The following is a 21796-nucleotide window of genomic DNA, read 5'->3' as shown; positions in this document are numbered from 1 at the left end:
TTATAGTCACTGAAAGTTTTACAATTTTATGGACAAAGCTTACAAAGATTAGGAAAAAAACAATAACAAATACAGTTTACTGAAATTACAAAAGTCTTCAATATTATTACAAAATAAAAGATAATGAAATAAAACAAAACAATGTAGGGTGTTTCATTAATAATTGGAAATATTTTAACTGTAGATTCCTGGGCTGAAAATATTTAGGATTAACCCAAATCATCTACTTCGAAAATGCTTCCTAGCTTGAGTTCTTTGAAGATGGTGACTTTTAATCAGATTTTTTAAATACATACCTCTAGAACACCTCTATTTAGAAAAACGAAAACTGGTGCGTCTATTTATCTTCTAGATATAAATCGATTTCATAAATTGTGAATTTCTACTACCGGTCATATGCGTCCTCTTTGGGTAGGGCAACGGTTATTTTATCGCATAACTTTTTGTCTTTGACTTTTAAGCATTTTTGACACTGGATTGTTAAATCGTGAGGTATTCTAGTACTAAAAGTTACTCTTACTTTAAGTCGGTAGAATACGCCGTCTTCTAGAAAAATTGATTTAAAAATGAAAATTTAAAAAAAAAAAAGGTGTATTTTACCGACCTAAAACAAGAGTAACTGTTCGTACTAGAATACCTCATAATTTAATAATCTAGTGTCAAAAATGTTTCAAAATTAAACACACAAAAAATAATGCGATAAAATATCCGTTGACCTTTCCAAAACGAACATGATCATGATGATGATCATATGATCATGATGATGATCATGTCCGTATATGATCATGATCGGTACCAGAAATTTGCAATTGATGAAATCGATTCATCCCTGGAATAAACCTACCAGTTTTTGTTTTTTGTTTTTGGGTTAAATTTTAATATTTTGAGCCCAGGAATCTACAGTTAAATTATTTCCAATTATTAATGAAACAAACATATTGCAAAAGTTAAATAAATTGCAAATTGCATAATACAACCTTAGAAACTAATAAGTTCTGCGTATAATACCCAAATATAGATAATAATAATAAACCTAATAATAAACCTAATGAGGGAGTGTGAGCCGTATGGCTAAATCTGAACCTAATAATCTCTAATAAACTAAAGTCGAAAAATAAATTTGAATTATTGAGACTCATTGTTTTAAAACAGATTCAGTTTTTTTAAGCCAAGGATAAATGTACATGAAATGTACAGAAAATGAACGTAAACAAAGAAGTTCTGTACTTTAACGGCGAGCGACCGGCAAATACATAGATATACTTAAATACAATTTATAGATAAAGAACAGATTACACGAAACAATACGCAAACAATACACAGTGTTTCAATGTTTCAAATATTCAAAGGTAAAGCGATTACAAATATTACAATTTGGCATTATAAACATTATATAATGTCTCACATACAACCAACGGTGAATAGACAATAAAAAGTAGCTTGAAAACAAAAAAGCTCTGTAGTTATAGAAAGGAGAGAGGCAGAAAATAGATAGGTACCTGTACTGTACATAAATATAGTTTATGTAAGTATAGATATCTAAAGTATCCATTTCACGAAAATGTCGATATCCAAACAATATACACTGTTCAAAGCGTTTTAATAGTAAAATAATTGTAGAATATTTTGTTTAATTTTTTTAATGGAATTTTGTGTCGACATGCGGCGCTGGGGCCCCTGAATGTCGGGGGCCCCGTATAATTGATACGGCTGATACGGCGGTAGCTACGCCTCTGGTCTCCTTGTTCTCCATGGAGAACAAACCTACGTTCTTTCCGATGAGGCTCCAATAAGAGCCGAAAATCGCGATTCAAGGGACTGGACTGCGCTCCGTATTCTAATTGAAAAGTAAGATTGTTTTGCATTGCAACTGAATTAAAAATAAAAATTTTATTTTATATTTAAATATATTACTGTTCGTTGTTACACATATTTTTTATTAATTCCGTCAACCACACCACCGGAATAATAGTAACAGCGTCAAAGTATAAGGGTGGATGTGATGTAGTCAATGTTTTTTATTATTTATCAATGAATATTCAAGGGTCATCGCCTGGTAAGCAGGCTAGATTCACATAATTATATACGTCACAAAGCTCGTCGATATAGCTCTCTCATGCCACAGTATGACTTATAATTTTTGAAAGTCGCGGAGGTAGTAACCAGAGAGGTTCCATCTGGTGGTATGAGAACGATATTTATTGTCGTTTTCTGTACTACTGGATTGAGAACTTGAACTGAGTTTGTTTCTTAGCAGATATCGCTACGATATCCGTGACATTTCTTTCTTTGCAATCTGGGAAGGCACAGATCGAGGTACCTGGTTGAATTAGAGAGAAGAGGATATGGGACTACTGATGAGGGAAAAAATTCCCGAAACCGGTATAGGCTCTTCCTGCACTCTCCGATTTAACTAGAGTATAATGATGCTGCATTTTCAGGTTGCAAAGAAATTGAACATGTTTATACATTTTTAATCAATTTACTCTTTTGGGGAGTATTTAGGAAACCTTCCCGTTGGAACTTTACCACGCTGAGCAGATGGGACGTGAATTATTTAAAATTCCCTCATCTTAAGTGGGTATTACATTATCCTAAAGTCAGGACCGATATTCATGATACGATTTAGGACACTAAATTCAGTCACCGAAGCTCGCGATTACACTCATCCTAAATTTAGGATCGTAAATTATAAACAAGTGTTGAAACGACAGGGCTTGGGTTTAAGTAGGTAAAACTTTAAAAAGCAGGTAAAAATAGAGCGCGCTGTATCGTCGCCCCCGTTAGCGAAATTATTCCGATTCGATTTTTTTGCACAAACTTACTCAAAAAGAGGTCCTTATAAAAAATCCGCAGGGTGCCAGGCGGTGCCGTGGTCGAAAAATTGTTTAAACAATTTTTTTTAACAAATTCACAAAAATAATTTTTTCATTTCGAACAATTTTTTAGATAATTTGGGTCATTCTAAGCAAAAAGGTGATTTTTCTCTAAAATTGATTGTTGTCGAGTTATACGCGATTTAAAATTTGAAAAATGCGAAAATGGCTATTTTCAAGGCTTAATAACAACTAAGCGTATCGCGTATAACTCGGCAACAATGAATTTTAAAGAAAAATCAACAGACCTTTTTTGCTCATAATGACCCAAATTATCTGAAAAAAATTTGTTCGAAGTGAAAATTTTTTGTGAATTTGTAAGAAAAATTGTTTAAATAATTTTTCGACCACGGCACCGCCTGGCACCCTGTGAATTTGTTATAAGGACCTCTTTTGAGTAACTTTGAGCAAAAAAATCTAATCGAAATAATTTCGCTAAGGGGGGCGACGATGCAGTCTGGACTACAGCGCTAATTGTTAATAAAAATAACAGCTTTGTATTAAAATAAAGACAAAAATTCAGGATCTTAAAGGAGGAATTTTAAACTTTGATTTGATTGCTCTCTGACTTTCATAATATAATTTTTAATCGAGTTATTAAGCCTTGAAAATAGCCATTTTCGCATTTTTCAAATTTTAAATCGCGTATAACTCGACAATGATTAATTTTAGAGAAAAATCACAAGAGACCTTTTTTGCTCAAAATGACTCACGTTATCTAACAAAAATTGTTAGAAATGAAAAAAAAATTGTGAATTTGTTTAAAAAAATTGTTCAAACAATTCGACAACGGCACCCTGTGAATTTGTTATAAGGGCATCTTTTTGAGTAAGTTTGTGCAAAAAAATCGAATCGGAATATGTAATTTCGCTAACGGGGGCGACGATACAGAGCGGTCTAAACCTTAAAAACAATAGATGGCATATGTGTGCCATTAATTATGAATGACACCTAGTTATCAGCATCCAGTGACATTTTTATTGTTTTGGGTACATAGAAAATGGTACAGAATTGTACACATGTATACCCATCCGATTTAGCCATTTAGGATGGCGGAAACCGTCCTGCTAACCATCCTAAATGCGATTACACTATTATCCTAAATTCAGGACATCCTAAATATCGGATGCTAAATTTAGGAAGATGTAATAGCCTCTTTAATGTTCGTCTCGGCACCCATACTTATGACTTATAATTTTTGAAAGTCGCGGAGGTAGTAACCAGGGTGTTTCCATCTGTTGTCAATCTGGTGGTATGAGAACAATATTTATTGTCGTTTTCTATACTACTGGATTGAGAACTTAGTTAATTTTTTTTTATTTTTGGTAAACTGTAACTTCTTCTAAGTTTAAAAACTAATACTATTTTTAGTATTTGGACACAATAATGACTAGAGTCCGGATTTCTAAGCATAATGCTTATGGTAAATAATACAAGCAGGACTATTTTCTTTTTAAATACGAACGAAATAGGTAAAAATAAGTCATTTTGACAGCACTTTTTTATGCTTTTTTCCTTTTTTTCAATTTGTATGCCTTTTTGAATTTTTGTGCTTATTTGGTGCTTTTTTATATATTATTATCATTTTTATACAAATCTAATTCACTGTACATGTTTAGCACACGGCCTGAATCGCGTTGCTGAGATTATATGCTTTTATCAAAATCAACTTTTGTTTTGTGAGTGAAACAATAAAATATTTGGAGAAACAGCAAATGTCAGTTGAGTCGATCCAAAAAATAAACAGTTTTGAAAAAAGATGGAAGGTATCACTGGAAAAATTGGTCAGATAGTATTAACAACAAAGTAAAAGATGTATTAACAAAAAAAGGAAGGATTTAAAAAGATAAAGAAAATATTTTCAGTTTTAAATGGAGAACACGTTGAAGATATAAATGTGGATACGGCAGTAGTGGTAAAGTATAATATTATGCACCGATAAACATGTGGACGTTGAAAGAAGCTTTTCGATATACAAAAATGTTTTGAGGGACAGGTGCCGAAATTTTGCGATGGAACATTTAAATAAGTATTTAGTTATTTCATGCTTTAAACAAAAATGACATATTTTCAATCATGTAAAGCGTGTCGATAAAAATTAGGTTAAAGCATTTTTGTTTCAGTTATCTATTTTTTTTTTTTTTTTTTTGTTTATTCTATCTTATTAATTTTTAAATTCATAATAGGTACTTCCTAGTTCTTAAGCTAAGCTTAGGAATAATTATAAATATTTTATTTTTATTTTCGTAAAAAAATGGTTTGTCCAATTTTATATGCTTATTTTCATGCTTTTTTTCATAAAATCGTTATGCTTTTTAAGCGCTTTTTTGCGTTTCTTTATGCTTTTAAATCCGAACTCTAACAATGACATTGTTATTGTTAGTAGGTACATGTCTAGTATATAGTAGAAACAATTTCTTGTATAATCTCGATTATATAAATTTTAAATATTGCAGTCTGACTGTACTTTACCGATTGTATATAGTTATTGTCCTAACAAGTGCAGAAAGTCATTCTTTTCCGCACGCAACTGCAGTTTGCCGAACGACGCGAAGCGGGAGTTCGGCAAGCAGTCGAGTGCGGAAAAGAGACTTTCTGCAAGAGTTAGGAACAATATTTTTTCTAAGAGTCTTACCAAATCTTAATCAATTAATTTAATTAATATGAAAATACAGACACAAATTAATTCTTTGACAAGGTTGTCAAAACCAAACTTTCAATATAATTAGTTAGCATGACGACGATCTTGGTTTCCATGACGATGATTCCAAACGACTGTTATTGTCTACCGATTTGACTTTCGAATAGTATGTCAAAATAATTTTACTTCATCGAATTGTCAGTAGTAATTGCACAAGAGCCCTAAAATTATTGAATTTTTCCCGAGCGACACTTTGACAGTTTTAATTTCACGAGCCGAAGGCGAGTGAAATTATCTCAAAGTGTCACGAGGGCAAAAATTCTATATTAATTTTAGAGATCGAGTGCAATTTGTTGCGATTATTTCATGAATAAAGTTCAACACCAAAATTTTATTGTAATTTATTTATGTAAGTACAAATTAGTACAATTAAACACACAGTTGTTATAAATATTAATTTGACGGTTGAAAGTCATCACTTTTATAATTTTTAAAACATTAATTGTCATTAATGTCACTGAATGTAATTTTTCGTAGCAACGAAGGGCATCTGACGTACTATACTTGACGACGAGAAATTATCAAAAATTATCGATTTAATTTAGATTTATGTAGCTTTCTATTGGTCAGAATCTCCTATGAATGAAATAATCGCGTTCAATTTCATTAAAACAGGAACACAATAAGATATATTTGAAATAAATTAGTAAATAATATCTAAATATTAGTTTATTGCATGTATTATAATTACTTTAAGGCCATATTAATATTAACATATCTAAATTAACACGCGTGCGGAAAAGTAAAAACCGCGTGCGGAAAAGTAACACGCGTGCGGAAAAGTGAAACTTTCTAAACTAAAATGCGTGGGCGAAAGCAGACATTTTTGCACGCTCGTAGAAAAAAAAATTTTCACTTTGCGTATTAATAGTTAATTCAAATTGTTATGATGTATATTAAAAAATCTTATGTAACACAGAAATCATTAATAACTCTAGGTTTTTTATACCTACCATTTGTTTGTATCCGGATGCAAGTTGAACACCTAATATAAACAAATCCTTGAACACTAACAGTCTGTACTAATCAAACAGTTCCTGAGACTGGAAACTACTACGACGTCTTTCTCTATAGAAAGATCATTTTAACTATTAGAGCACAGAGCACAGCATCACTGCAGAAATATCTTAGTATTACCCCACTAGCACACCAGACCTTTTAAAATATACAAAACTGACGCAATAACGAAAAAAAGTATTTTCCATAATAATATGTTACTTGATAAAAACGTTAATTGATAAAAACAATTAGGTCAAGTTAGGTTACTCCTACAAGAGATAGTATGAATAGTTGTTGCGGAACTAACAACCTTGATTTGACTTAACATTGCGGTATAAACCATCTTAACAATATAGTGTGCTTCTGGAGGAAAATGTGTTTATTATCGTGTAACGCGTTTTTAAGTGGGCGTAGTATAAACATTATACCAACAAAATCTTAATAAGCACTAAAAGTTATCACATGTTGCACATTTGTATCAAGTTCCCCATAAACTTTTTTGAAAGACTGAACTGAAATAAAAATAGTCTGAAGTCGGAGAGATACGATTTTGTATATAGGAATAGAAATACACAGGATCGTACTTAACGACGTTCTACACCTTCGGCAAAGAATTAGGATTTGCATGAAATTTTGGTATGTTATAGTTTACTTCAAAAAACTAAGACTTGATTTTTTTAAAAATTGTTTTACCGTGCCGTTTAATTACTATTAAGGTTCAAAATTAAGTTTTAACATGGGCGCTTATGGGAATTCTTAAAAATTTAATAACTTTTGACTCAAATTTACGATTTTTAATTATTTGTGCTTAAATTAAAGGTTTTTTTGTAAGGAATAACATATTAAAAAATGAGGATTGGTTACCGTACCATTTATTTTTATTTTGTTTATTATAATTAATTCCGCAATTTATTCCGCAATTTCCGTAATTTATTATAATTTATTTTTATAAAGTATCCAATACTGAAACATATGATTTGAGTATTCTGCTTTAAATGCATTGTTACCAACTTTCGCTTGCAGATAAATTCCCCCCCCCCCCCCTTCCTCTGAGAGGCATACCCCGCAACGAAGGTGTAGAACGTCGTTAAACATGTGGCAATAATTAAAATCTGGCATTAGGAGAAAATATGTTACTTCTACTAACTCTAAGCGCTTCTGTAATTCAAGTTATTAATAGGGAAATATAAATATTAATATTAGGAGCTGACAAAATGCAATTGCCCTTGTAGTAGGGTGACCAAACGTCAAGTAAAAATGGGATTGTCCCGTTTTTTAACAATCGTAGCAAGGGTCCCGAAAAATTCTCCCGGGACGTCTAAATGTCCCGATTTACGTTGGGTTGATGATACACTTTGATTATGCACAAAAGCTCCAAACATTTTGTTAACATTTTTTAATAATCCTTTAGCTTTAGCCGTAGCATACCTATGGTTTGTTCATAGCCTTTTTAATTCCTTGCTGAAAAATATTGAAGAAAGTACAGAAAGTGTTATGGAAGTTGCCGTTTCTCTATCTACTTTCTCAAAGTTTAAATGGATGCTTTTGAAGAAGATCCCCAGTTGGGAACAAATTGAAGAAACTATTTGTTACATCAGTGAAAAAAGCATTGACATAAATGATACTTTTCTATTTGATCATGCACCATTAGTGGATTTTGTTAAGTGAGAAAATTAAAGAATAGACTGATGAAGATACAAAACCACCTCAGCGTCACGACAAATGGGTTAACAAGATTACGTCTAGATGGAGACCCCTCTTTAACTGGAGAGTATCACCCCCAAACCCTCCTTGGATGTGTCCCGCTTTTTTCTAGTTTATGATTTGGTCACCCTACCTTATAGAAAAAGCTGAAAATTCCTATCTTCAATAAATAATTTTGAAAGTAAACACTTATAGTGTTAGTGATAGTGACTCTCACACTTATAAGTACCTACATCTGTATCATAATTTTGTAAATAAACAATAATTATTTAATAAATCTTTCATAATATGCTTCTATTTCTTCAATTTTGTATGTTTTGTACCTAACTTTGTTTTATAAAATTTTCTAATTATTTTTTAACTCTTATTTTCTATGTAAAGCGGGATATCTCATATTTTAATTTGTACGGTCCTTGTGCTTAATAGCACGACCTTTTTAAAATTCAAAGCTAGAGCTTTTTACCTCTTGCCAAAATTTATCAATAAGCAAGGTACGGTATTCGTAAATGTACCTGACAAATCAGCATCTTTATTATCATAATTATGAAAACATCGAAAAACAAAATACTGTTACGTGGCCTGTTTTTTTTAGTTTTGCACATAGCCGCTTAGAGGGCGCCACCAATAAAACCTTCCGACACAAACGCAACCTCAATATTTTGTTGACATAAATCGAGATCTTCATTGCGATACAACAAGTCACAGTGAATTTTTGAAACTAGCAAGTCAGTCGAAAAATGGATATAAGTCGAGAACATTTTCGAGTAACAATTTTTTATGTAAATTTTCGAGTAACAATTTTTTACATCTAGCAAGAATTAAAGTTTTTGATTCAAATCTTTGTACAGAATGTCAGAAGGTTGGTGACTTAAATCATACTTTCTTTGAGTGCGCAAAATATATTCCATGCACATATAATTTAATCCAAGATTTAATAAAATGTAATGTTTTTCCACCTTTCAATGTATCCTATCTATTGTCTCTGAACAGCAAGAACATATATGACTGTTTAATGAAATTTATCTGTGAAACTAAAATTAACGTCTAAACTTATTAATCTTGATAATTTGGTATATTATGTACATATGAAAAAAGAAGAAGATACATAATGGAAAATGTGGTGAGCAACTTGGACAGTCCATAGCGGCCAGCTTTTGAACTGAGTAGAGAGCTGTAGAAGAGTTTGCTATGGAACTCTAAGGACCTCATTGCCTTCCTTATGTATGAACAGAAAACAAAAAAAGTTGTGACTGGCTAAATGACACCCAAGTCTATGCCATAAAAAAAATTTTTTTTTTAATTTTCAGAGGGGATTATCCCAACACCAATGTCACGCTGAAATGGTTTCTGTGTTTGGGAATGAAGCATCACACCAGTCAACTATTTCCCGTTGGTATTACGAATTTCAACGTGGTGGCTCTAGTGTCAGCGACGAATCCAGGCCAGTCCACCAAAAAAGCAAAAACCAACAAAAGTGATCCATTCTCGAAGTGTGTCAAAGAAAATGGTCGCAACTTTTGTGTCAAAATCTGGTCATGTGGCAACAATTGGTTTAGAAGATCGAAGAACGGTTACTTCTGATTGGTATATAACTGATTATCAGAAGTTATCGGGAAAATCTGACAAAGCAATACACAACGGCGAATCATCCTACATCATGACAATTCAAGTGCTCACATTGCCCAAAAGACAATGGAGTTTTTGGAGATTCAAAACATGGAATTGGTAAACGATCCACCGTATAGCCCCGACCTAAGTCCCAACGACTTCTTCACGTTTCCAAAGATCAAGAATTCAATGCGTAGGCGGCGATTCCAGTCGCCAGAAGAAACCATCGATACCTTTACAACAGCGATTTAGCAGGTGACAACTGAAGACTGGAATAACTGTTTTACCAACTGGTTTGAACGTATGCAAAAGTGTATCGATCTTGATGGGACATATTTTGAAAAGCAATAAAGTACTTGTCTACATATTTTTTGTGTTTATGACTGTATGCAAAATTAAAAAGACAATCTATCGTAGCAATAAATACAAAAAAGAACCTACTGAAACATTTAAAAAATGGACAATTACTAAAAACAATAAATACGTAGTGATAAAGAAACTAGAACTAGAAATAGCATTGGAAAAATCCTAATTTAATGTTGGGATGTAGTTAAGAAATAACATGGTTTACTAGATATTCATATTTTTGGGGGCTAAAAAGTAAGCACCTATAGTAAGAAACAAAATAAAGTAAAACTTACAGGTAAGATCGATTTAACGCACTCGATATGAAAAGATCAAAAGATGATTATAACTAGTATTTGAAAGCAGAATAGATAAATAAGTCCAGACATGCAACATACAAATAAAAACAATTATTGTTCATCACTTACCTAAACGGTTTTCACACAGCGCCATAATATGTCTTTAACGTATCCGCGGTTTTCCCCACAATCACTTCCTATTAACACAAGCATGCTCCACAAATCTACACCACACTTCGTGCGCAACACTTCTTTATTAAAAGTTATTGGTTTCGATTATTCAATCAATTGCTCTGATGTAGGGCCTGAATATTTGAGATGATTAAGAATTAAAAATGAGTCAAGCAATAATAATTGTTTTAAAAAGATGTCTCTGAAGTTTATTTCAACACGTAACGCATACAAATACATGCATAAGCAGAAAAATATTGCTTATTCCTAGCAGTACTGTAATGGTCAAATGAAAATGATCTAAAAATTAGCGCGAAGTCTTATTAAAATAAAGTATGGACATATATAAAATGACATGGTAAAAAAGTATGCCACGTTTTTTACCATGGTCAAAACATGCTAAGTTTTGGCATGGACACCACAAGGGAGAAAAAAAAGAGGAAGGTCGAGAAGATGCTGGAAGGAGGGAATTGAAAAAGAACTAGAGGAAAGAAAAATCCCTCCAGGTCTATGGTTAAACAGAGAAGAATGGCGGTTAGGAGTCGGAGGGCGTCGGAGAACGCTATAAACCGATAGTAGTAGTAGTAAAAAAAGTATGCCTTGAGATACTGTCCAACAATCGAAATAACTGGGAACAATAATTGGACACACACCAGATTGGCAGATGACGCAGAAATTGACTTAAATACCACTGCAAAAAAGAATTGACGTTAAAACTGCATACTTCTTTAGGAGCCGTCTCTAATTGAGGTTGGCGATGACTTCTGAAAATTCGCCTCTATCCTGTGTCTTTATTAAGGGGGGCGGTATGGTGGTTTGAAATATTTTTTTTTATTATTTTAAATAAAAGTGAATACTTTCAAGAATACTCTCTGAAAATTTCAAAATAATCGGAATAAAATTACCAGAGATACAGCGTGTTGAATATCTTTACCTTCGACTCACTTTGCCGCGACTTCGCGCCAGCACGCTTGAGCGTAATGAGAAACGATAAACAATTGTTCGCCTTCTCTTTTGTAGATTACTCCTCGATTCAAAAAACATTCCAATGTGCATCACTTTACGATTTGGCAGACAAATAAGAAGATGAAGATGCAGTTGTCAAAACTTTAAACGCATTGTTCTCAAAACTGCTTTTTCAAATGCGGTGGACATTGTAACTGAAAAACTACTAGGCCGATCTACTTGATATTTTGCACAGATTTTCTTGAGACATTTCATGAGGTAACAACGTCGAGATATTTTTCTTTTTTTGTTCATTTTTTGTTTAACAGTAATAAATCTGTTGATTTTTACAAAATTTTTACCAAACATTTTATTTTTTTTTATTTATGAGTGATACCAAAAATTCAAAAATTATTAAAAATAAAAAAACTCGACGTTGTGACCTCGTGAAACTCATAAGCTAATTAAATCTTTTTGAAGTTTTTGTTTCGTATGATCTAGTGACGAGTTCTGATGTCCACCGAAAATCCATTTGTTTGTGAGCTGCCTGTCAAAATTTGTCACCAATGGCTTACTTTTCAATATTTTGGATTGAATTTTTTTCTAAATATTCTTTTAATTGTACTTAATATGCTTATTTAATTTAAAAATAAAATAATTGTACCATAGCTTCGAAAAAAATTCACAAAAATGTGCTTGATATGTTGATTTTAAACCATACCTCCCCTTAAAGATTTGGTTTAGGCAGGTTTAGGTTTAACGTTTCGAATTGCATTTTGCTTCGTTAAAAAAATTCCTTAATACTATTAACAGAGTTGATTATTCTATTCAGCTATGTTCTCGACAATGAGCTTTTTGTCGTAGTCGAAACTATTTTTTTGGTGCCATTTTTATGGTAATTGCTATATTTTTTAAAAATTTTCATGTGTTTTACGTATGTAGAAGTTATAATAGAGAGTTTTTTTAAGATACCTTTGGTTGTTTCTCAGGAACTAGAATCGGTCTACATAACCATATCATCGTATCTATAATATTTAAAATAAATAGTTTTTGTCAAGTTTTCTTTTTTTTAACTGTTTTACTTTAATGGCTATTAATTCTCAAGGGGATGTGCAAGCAAATCTAATATTGCTATCATCCCAAGGAGCCAGTCAAAAATACTACGCATGATCACAAATGCACCTTGGTTCCTGGTTCGTGTCGAATTTCACACTGTTTATGAAGATCTGAAGGTCCCATTCATCACAGATGTCATTAAAGATAGGTACAACAAACGCCACGAAAAAATGGAAACACACCCTAACGCAGTCTTACAGCCGCTAGTACAACTACCAATTGCCAAAAGGTTAAAGAGACTACGAACAGCTGACATAAAGACAACCTAGGCTTCCTTCACTGGAAAGAATCCCTTCCAGTGTGAAGCTCAGCTCCCAAGTAAACACTTTAACTCATAGATTGTATATATAATATTCTGATTGTTAAATAAAGTATGATTAAAAAAATAATTCTCATTAACCCAAACATGATCTACTGTTTTCTCCTAGCTTCATTTTCCGAATTATTTTTTTCATATAAACTTAACCTTATAACATTATACCCGGTGGCGCCCAAAATCCCGACAGCCAAAATCCCGACGGCGAAAACACCGACACGCCAGAATCCCGACACGCCAGAATCCCGACAGGCCAAAATCCCGACATGCAACAATCCTCGCATAAGCAAAAATCCTGACCACTACATTTTGAATATTTATTGTTTCCTTTTCAAATGCAATACCAAATCATATTATACAGTATTGAAATTGAAAAATTAATTACTTACTAATAAGCACGGGTACTAATTATTATGTTTTTTAAAAGAAAAAATCATTAAACACTTCATTATTTATAATATACTTAAATGCTATACTTACTGAAATGGAAGGTTGTAAGTAGTGTTGCCAGGTCCGATTTATTTTTAATCGGTACATAAGCAAAAACAAATCTAGTTTTAGGGTTGTAGATCGGGACAAATAAACAACAATAGCCCAGTAAATGACCGTTTTGGAGAGTAATTTTCAGAGTCAACTCCGAATTGCATGAAAATCTAGTTTTAGGTTCTACTTACTGTCTACTTCAAAGTTGAACTTGTACCGTTGGTTGCTTTTACTTGGGGGGTAACAGTTACAGTTACCCCTTCTCGGGGGTAAAAAAAACGCGCTTTTAAAGTAAGTCCCAAAATGGATCAACTGACTAACTCTATAAAATTTTTGTTCTATATAATTTTTAAACTAAGTCAATACTTTTCAAGTAATTTTACCGAAAAAAATATTCTTAGCAAAAATGTAGCTCTTAAAAAAGCAAAAAAAAATTGTTTGTTCAGAAAGTCTATAAAACCAGTAAACGCAAAGTTGTAGCTCATCAAAAATACCTTCTTGTTCGTCAAATTCCAAATCGAATTTTTCAACTTGAAATATCCAAAAAATTAAGCAAAAACTTTTTAAAGTGTTTAAAAAAATCTTTAATTTTGTTTTATATAAAAGTCTCTAGCATTAAAACTAAGCGAGTACGCTCAAAATAAAATTGGCTCCTTTTTTGGTAAAAAGAAAATCGTGAAAATCTCCCCCTATTAAGCACCGTAAATAAAATTAAACGTTACCGCTTTACCATTTACTTTATATGTGTATTGTTTATACGATCTGTAAGGTTTACCGGTTATGAGTGCTTGGTTTTGAAAAAAAATTGGTTTTATAATAAAAAAAAAATTTCCTAAAATATTGGAAAATGCCCTTTTTTCAAAATAACTTAAAAAGTATTAGGGATACTGAAAATCTCAAGGAGTAAAAAGTAGGTAGGTTTTACTTTTATAAATATGATATGATTCATTTTGTTTTCCTGTTAGACCAAAATTGGTTCAAATATGGCTGTTCATATTTTGCATACACTCGTGATTAGTGACTCGTTCAGGCCCTTTCAATCATGAAAAAATACATAAGTAAATTAAATTGTTTGTAAAGTGGTAACGATTAATTTCATTTGGGTGCTAAGTAGGGTGAGATTTTCACGATTTTTTTACCAAAAAAAAGGAGTCAACTTGGTTTTGAGCATAACCCTCTTAGTTTTGATGCAAGATACTTTTTTAAAACATAAAAATAAAGCTTTAATAAAAAAGTTTTAATTGGGTTTTCCCGAAAAGTGCTTCATTTCTTGGTTATTTCACGTTGAAATATTTGATTTGGAATTTGACGAATAAGAATGTATTTTTCATGAGCTACAACTTTGCATTTGCTGGGTCTATAGACTTTACGAGTTCACAATTTTTTTAATTTTTTTATATTATGCTACATTTTTGCTAAGAATATTTTTTTCAATCAAATATTTACTTTTTGAGTTATTTGTGAAAATCGCCTGAAAACGTGATTTTTTGTCGAAAAATAAACATTTTCAATCGTAAATAACTCGAAAAGTATTAACTAAGTTAAAATTCTATAGAACTAAAATTGCTTAGAATTAGTCAATTTATCCGTTTTCCGTTTTTCACCCCCCAAGTAGGGGGTGACTGTCACCTCCCGAGTAAAAGCAGGCAACGGCATAAGCCGTCCAAATTTTTATGCAATTCGGAATTGATCCTGAAAATTACACGGTATCGCCGTATTTCCAGTTCATTTACTGGACTACAAGGTGTTTCTATAATCTGTATTTAATCCTACATAATAATAATAATTAGACAAAATTACAAAAAAAAAATCGTAGATTAAGTAAATTATTTATTTTTTATTAAAATTATATTTTTCATTCGATTTTGCCGCTTTTTTGAGTGAATTGTTTTTATAACATAGTTATAAAATTCATTGTAAGTCCTCCTGAAATTGGTTTTCGTGGGTGAAAATCGGGACATTTAGTGTCCCGATCAGGTACAAATCGGTACGCGTCTCCAGACCTCTTAAAATCGGGACGTCCCGCGCAAATCGGGACACCTGGTAACACTAGTTGTAAGTGACATGATAATATCTATTAAGTATATTATGAAAGTAAACTTGAATTCAGGATTTGATTATACATATATTATTGGACTATATTGGCAAAAAAAATAATTTAATTCATATACCCATGTTAGAAATTTTATTTAGAAAATTAGTTAATTTTAAATGGTAAATACTATTGTTTAGTAACAAAAAATAAAACACAGATAGCCATAAACAAAAAACCAAAAATAAATGTAACTATATGTTAAAAAGAAATTTATCAAAGGTGTCGGGATTCTGGCCTGTCGGGATTTTGGCCTGTCGGGATTCTGGCGTGTCGGGATTTTGGCCGTCGGGATTGTGGTTGTCGGGATTTTGGCAGTCGGGACTTTGGGGTAGACCCCATTATACCACTTAAGATTTTTGTGGTTTAAGTAGTTAAAAATTTTTTAATACATTTTTTAAATAATAATATATTTTTATCAACTATAACCGTTGCAATTGACTTGCTTTACATATGTTACTTCACAATCGTTAGAAGTGAAGAAGTACAAAAATACTGCAAAAAGCGTTTTGTATTAAAATATTGAAATAGTATTTTCATTTTTTTATTTGTCCTTGGTACACAGTAACGACAATCGCCTTATAAACAATGTGTTTTCTGAAAGGTCAGATGGCAGAAGGTCTGTTGGACGCCCTAGAAAAATGTGGAAAGGTGCAGTCAGAAAAGATCTGGAGAAAATGAGAGTGAGACAATGGGAAATAGTGGCACAGCATAGGACCGACAAACATGGGAGATAATAGTGAACGCGGCAAAGACTCACGAAACATTACAACGAACGACATTGATGATGATGATAATATATTTGGTATATTTTCTATAAAAGGTCGACTATTATTGTATACAGGTTATCAGTGTTATTGGTCAAAGTTTAAAGATTCGCCTATTACATGTAATACCTTGACGCTTGACGGTACATCAATCGTAACTATTAAGTAAATACATACATCCAAATTAAACACAAACAGGGTTCATACCAATAACAGAGTATTTAAACACAGAAGTTTGTTCAGCTAAAAGATTAATCTTGTTATATTAGTAGTAGTAGTCATTACAATTAAAAATATTCCCATCTCGGACATCATTCGATGATGTAATATTTACTTAAAACAGACAAAAATACATAAACAATAATTGTAACTAATTATTCAATGATATTAATTATTGTTTAGTAGGGGATATGTAGCCCAACTAATTAATCCTTAATTATACCATGTGTTATTAGCACGCTATAAATTTCACAAGAAACAACGAGTCCCTAAATTATATTAATCAGGACATTACTCAATGAACAATTTACTTAGTGGTCACATATAATGGTCACATTTTAAATGGTCATATTTTACTCTGATCCGTAAACAAGAGTTTTAATGTTTTCATGTTTTAATGGCAATAGGGGTCAATCTTTAACCGAAGAAATTGAGATTCGTCGAGGTGTGCGTCAGGGTTGTGTGCTTTCTCCACTACTATTCAATATATATAGCGAAACAATATGGCAGGAAGCACTCCTAGAGCAAAATATTGGTATGAACATTAACGGAGAGTTAATTAACAATATACGATACGCTGATGACACGCTAATAGTAACAGATAATCTAGCAAATTTACAGTATTTGATGGAAAACATAAATACTCATACCAATAAATGTGGTCTAAAACTGAACATCAAAAAGACTAAATTCATGATTGTAACGAAGAAACTATACACCAATGTGAATTTAACAATAAATAATCAGCCAGTTGAAAGAGCTACGTCCTACAAATATTTAGGGGTTTGCTTCACTGATACTAATGACCAGACAAGAGAAATCAAGAGGCGAATAGAGATAGCGAGACAATCGTTTGTCAAAATGAAAAAGTTCCTATGCAGCCGGGACATAAATATAAACTTAAGAACAAGAATATTGAGGTGCTATGTTTTCTCCGTTCTGCTGTACGTAATGGAAGCTTGGACGCTGAAAAAGATAGACATCGAAAACATTGAGGCATTCGAGATGTGGTGTTACAGGAGAATGTGGAAAATACCATGGACAGAAAGAGTAACAAATCAAGATGTTCTGCTGAAGATGGGGAAGGAATGCGAAGTCATAAAAATCATACAAACGAAAAAACTGGAATATCTAGGCCACATAATGAGAGGAGAAAAGTACTCTCTGCTAAGACTCATCATCCAAGGAAAAATCTCGGGAAAGAGAAATGTGGGACGTAGGAGGATTTCCTGGTTGCGAAATTTAAGAGAGTGGTATGGGTGCAGTTCAATACAGTTGTTCAGAGCTGCAGCCAACAAAGTTAAAATTGCTGTGATGGTAGCCAACCTCCGATAGGAGACGGTACTGCAAGAAGAAGAAGAAGATATATTTTTTTCCCTTCCAGTTTTCTGTACATTAGTCTTTAAATTTTTAAATTCAGTCCAACACCTTATTTATATAATATGTATAATGTATATGTATAATTTCGGTTTATAACGTCCTGCGACGTTGTCAGATGCCTAAGCGCCAGTTCCCTCGGTTGTTCCAGTTCTTATCGGATAATCCCCTTTCGCTTATAGATATCCGTATACCAAAAATCCAAGATTTTTTCAGTCTTCCTCTTTTTCGTTTTTTTCTTGGTACCGATCTCATTGTTATTTTAGGGAGTCGTTCCTCGCTCATCCTTTGAACGTGCCCGTACCAGGTTAATTGTTTCTCCGCTATGCAGTCAGTAATTGTTTTTGTTACACCCATTCTTTCTTTTATTATTTCATTTCGAATCCTCTCCAACTTTGATGTTCTGTTTGATCGTCTTATTGCGTGCATCTCCGTAGCCTCTAGTTTTCTCTTTTGATGTTCTTTAATCCTCCTCGTTTCAGAACCGTACATCAACGTGCTTTTTATCAACGTATTATAAATTGTTACTTTGCGTTGTTCTCCTATGTCTTTACTCCACAATATTCCATTTAACGATTTAATCATTCTTCTGGCTTTATTTATTCTGTTTGTAATGCCATCATCATATGTTCTTTCTTTGTTGAATAGTACTCCCAAGTAGTTATAACTTCCGCATGTTATTATTGTTTTATTGTTCCCCATAATCAAATCGGTTGTTTCTTCACCAATACTTAAAGATTGGGTTTTGTCCATATTCATGTGTAGACCCCATTTTTCATATTCCTCCTTTAGTTTGCGCTCCATATATTCCAAGTCCTTGTTATCATTTGCACAAATTACTTGGTCGTATTATAAATTGTTACTTTTTGTTGTTCTCCAATGTCTTTACTCCACAATATTCCATTTAACGATTTAATTATTCTTCTGGCTTTATTTATTCTGTTTGTAATGTCATCATCATCTGTTCCTTCTTTGTTGAACAGTACTCCTAATAAGTAGTTATAACTTCCTCATGTTTTTATTGTTTTATTATTCTCCATAATCAAATCGGTTGTTTCTTCGCCAATACTTAAAGATTGTGTTTTGTCCATATTCATGTGTAGACCCCATTTTTCATATTCCTCCTTTAGTTTGCGCTCCATATATTCCAAGTCCTTCTTATCATTTGCACAAATTACTTGGTCGTATTATAAATTGTTACTTTTCGTTGTTCTCCTATGTCTTTACTCCACAATATTCTATTTAACGATTTAATTATATTATTCTTCTGGCTTTATTTATTCTGTTTGTAATGTCATCATCATCTGATCCTTCTTTGTTGAACAGTACTCCTAATAAGTAGTTATAACTTCATCATGTTTTTATTGTTTTATTATTCTCCATAATCAAATCGATTGTTTCTTCACCAATACTTAAAGATTGTGTTTTGTCCATATTCATGTGTAGACCCCATTTTTCATATTCCTCCTTTAGTTTGCGCTCCATATATTCCAAGTCCTTCTTATCATTTGCAAAAATTACTTGGTCGTCTGCGAACTGAAGGGTATAATATGAACAAGTATCTCCATCAATTACACCTTATTTTATTTATTTAAAAAGGCATTTAAACTTTCGAGTTCCATTTACCTACTTAATTAGTTGATTTAGGGGTGTATTCCGTAACACTTCCGCTAAATTTTAGAGCCCTCTAAAATTTTAGCCCCCGCTAAAAATATTTTGGTATTCTGTAAATCATACATCCGTTAAAATCATAACCTAAACCGTTAAAACTCCCTCTAAATAAAAATATTTTAGAGGATGTCAAAACGTACCCGCTAAATTTTTAGCAGTCCGTTAAATGTGGTTTAATTATTTTTGTTGGGTTATGTTTGTATGAATAGTAGTTTATTCTTGTATTATACTGGAGATAAATATTTAAAAATGGCAAATGGCTTTCTATAATGTATTTGGTGAAGAAGTACTTAATAAATAATAATGAAAGGTAAGTCTCATTTTACTTTACAATCGACACAGTACACCTATAAGCAACAAAATTCAAATTTTTGTTTCTTTTTGTAGAGCTGATTTTAGATTACAACAAAAACAAAAAGTAATTGACCTGAAAGTAACTACAATTACCATTTCAAAGGAAGTACATAGGTACCTATCTACCTAGAAATGTGATTGAAAAAGTGCTGGAAGTCAAAGATGTTTGTCAAAGCAATTAAATCCTATTAATGCAGGTAAAATTATTTAAAGTTAATTGTGGAACATTACAAAACGTACCAAATGTTTATAAAGGTGAAGTTTCAGAATGTTTATATAACCAGGTAGAGATTAATAAGATGACCTTACTGTTATTGCAAATAGACCATTTGACCAAAATTAGTGTCGAAGGGGAGAAGAAATAAGATATGCAATTTTTCAGCAATATTTTAATGTAGGTATAACTTTATAAATAAAAATGTTTAATTGGAAAATATGAGTTTTACTAAAAAATAATTAAATCAAAAATCCAATAAATATTATTTTCTAGGAAACTGTCAATTTCTTCTTCTTCTTAAGGTTTTTGGCCTCTGACAGTCAGTTTTCGGTCAATTTCTAGGTTGAAAGTAGTTCAAAAACGATCAACGTGCAACGTTGCCGTATTTGTTCCAAAACCTTTTAGAGGATTCCTCTAAAAAAATATTATTTTAGCGGTCCTCTATAATATGTGTTTACAGAATGTCAATCTAACCCAAAAGTTTTAGAGGACCGTTAAAAGTTAAATTTTAGAGGCCTCTTAAATTTAATGGAAATGTTACAGAATACACCCCTTAGTACGCCAATGGTTTACATTTAATCTCTTTCTTCGCCCAGCTTTTTTTTGTCATATTTGCCAAACTAAATAAATTATATGACAGAAACACACAAAAGAATATGAAAGTGAATATCATATGTAAGCATTAATTTGTAGTCATTGAAAACTTATTACCACGGTTTATTCCATTCCGGAAAGGTCGTAGATAGCGTTTCGTTGTATTTTATGAACAATAAATGGGTCAATATGATAGCTCACCAAGTTAATGAACGTCATCAGGATAAACGCGACAGTAGGAAGTATGTAATTGGAACTGGGATGTAGATAATAAAAGACGAGAAACTGAAGGGCCTGTAGTTAATCAACTTTCTGAAATTGCAGTATTAGGACATGTTTACCTAAATTCTGTTATGTACGAGCCAAGTAGCAGCTGTGTCTGGAGTCAACCGAACTAGCATCCAAGCCATTTTGAAGAAGAAAAACCGAATTTGGAACTCCAGTGATTACCGAGGAGGAGAAGCTTAGCTTTCTTCTATCTACGTACGGAGCGATAGTTTTTAATTTAATTGAATTTATTTTATGTTATTTAAGGGACTGCGTTTACCACTCTTAAATTTCTTGTAGTAAGTCAGAAAAATCAGCCTATTTCTAGTTGTTTGCTTGTACTTATATACAAATAGTTTTAATATTATATTACGGTTATGGACTAGGACTAGGACGATTTGCGATAGATCCTCGCGGTGTTGCTTCTGCAAGCAAGCAAGCAATTTGATTCAACCCGACCTGTGGGAGATGTCCACCCTATCGAAAAAGTACATTCGGGTGTAACAATTCATTGGGGCGAGGTGTTTTGACCCGAGTTCAAACATGGATCACCCCACCTCGCTCCAATGCCCCAGGCCATCCCTTCCCCCCCCCCCCGATAGCACGCTGATGCGCGATGAGGGCACAACTATCGAAGCCAAATGCTCTTCACAATGGAATCCTGGGTAATAAGAT

The 21796-nt window shown here is 32.6% G+C and overlaps 2 protein-coding genes across 4 annotated transcripts in view; one reads left to right on the top strand and one right to left on the bottom strand.

Moving 5' to 3' along the window:
• LOC114335305 (pancreatic lipase-related protein 3-like) overlaps nt 1-21796 on the top strand; it is a 593140-nt gene that overhangs the window by 267420 nt on the left and 303924 nt on the right. The gene's annotated exons all lie outside the window — the stretch shown is intronic.
• LOC114334360 (lactosylceramide 4-alpha-galactosyltransferase) overlaps nt 1-21796 on the bottom strand; it is a 128748-nt gene that overhangs the window by 90737 nt on the left and 16215 nt on the right. Inside the window, exon 1 of one of the 2 annotated variants that reach the window (XM_050646046.1) lies at nt 6531-7044. The exons of the other annotated variant lie outside the window; for it this stretch is intronic. The gene's annotated coding sequence lies outside the window, so the exon portion shown is untranslated. Of the gene's footprint in view, nt 1-6530; nt 7045-21796 lie in introns of those variants that run through there. 2 annotated transcript variants of the gene reach the window in all.

The sequence above is a fragment of the Diabrotica virgifera genome, chromosome 3, assembly GCF_917563875.1.
Source record: "Diabrotica virgifera virgifera chromosome 3, PGI_DIABVI_V3a".
NCBI classification, from domain to species: Eukaryota; Metazoa; Arthropoda; class Insecta; order Coleoptera; family Chrysomelidae; genus Diabrotica; species Diabrotica virgifera.
Note: the sequence above shows the minus strand (reverse complement) of the source record. Positions and strands in the feature narration are given on the sequence as shown.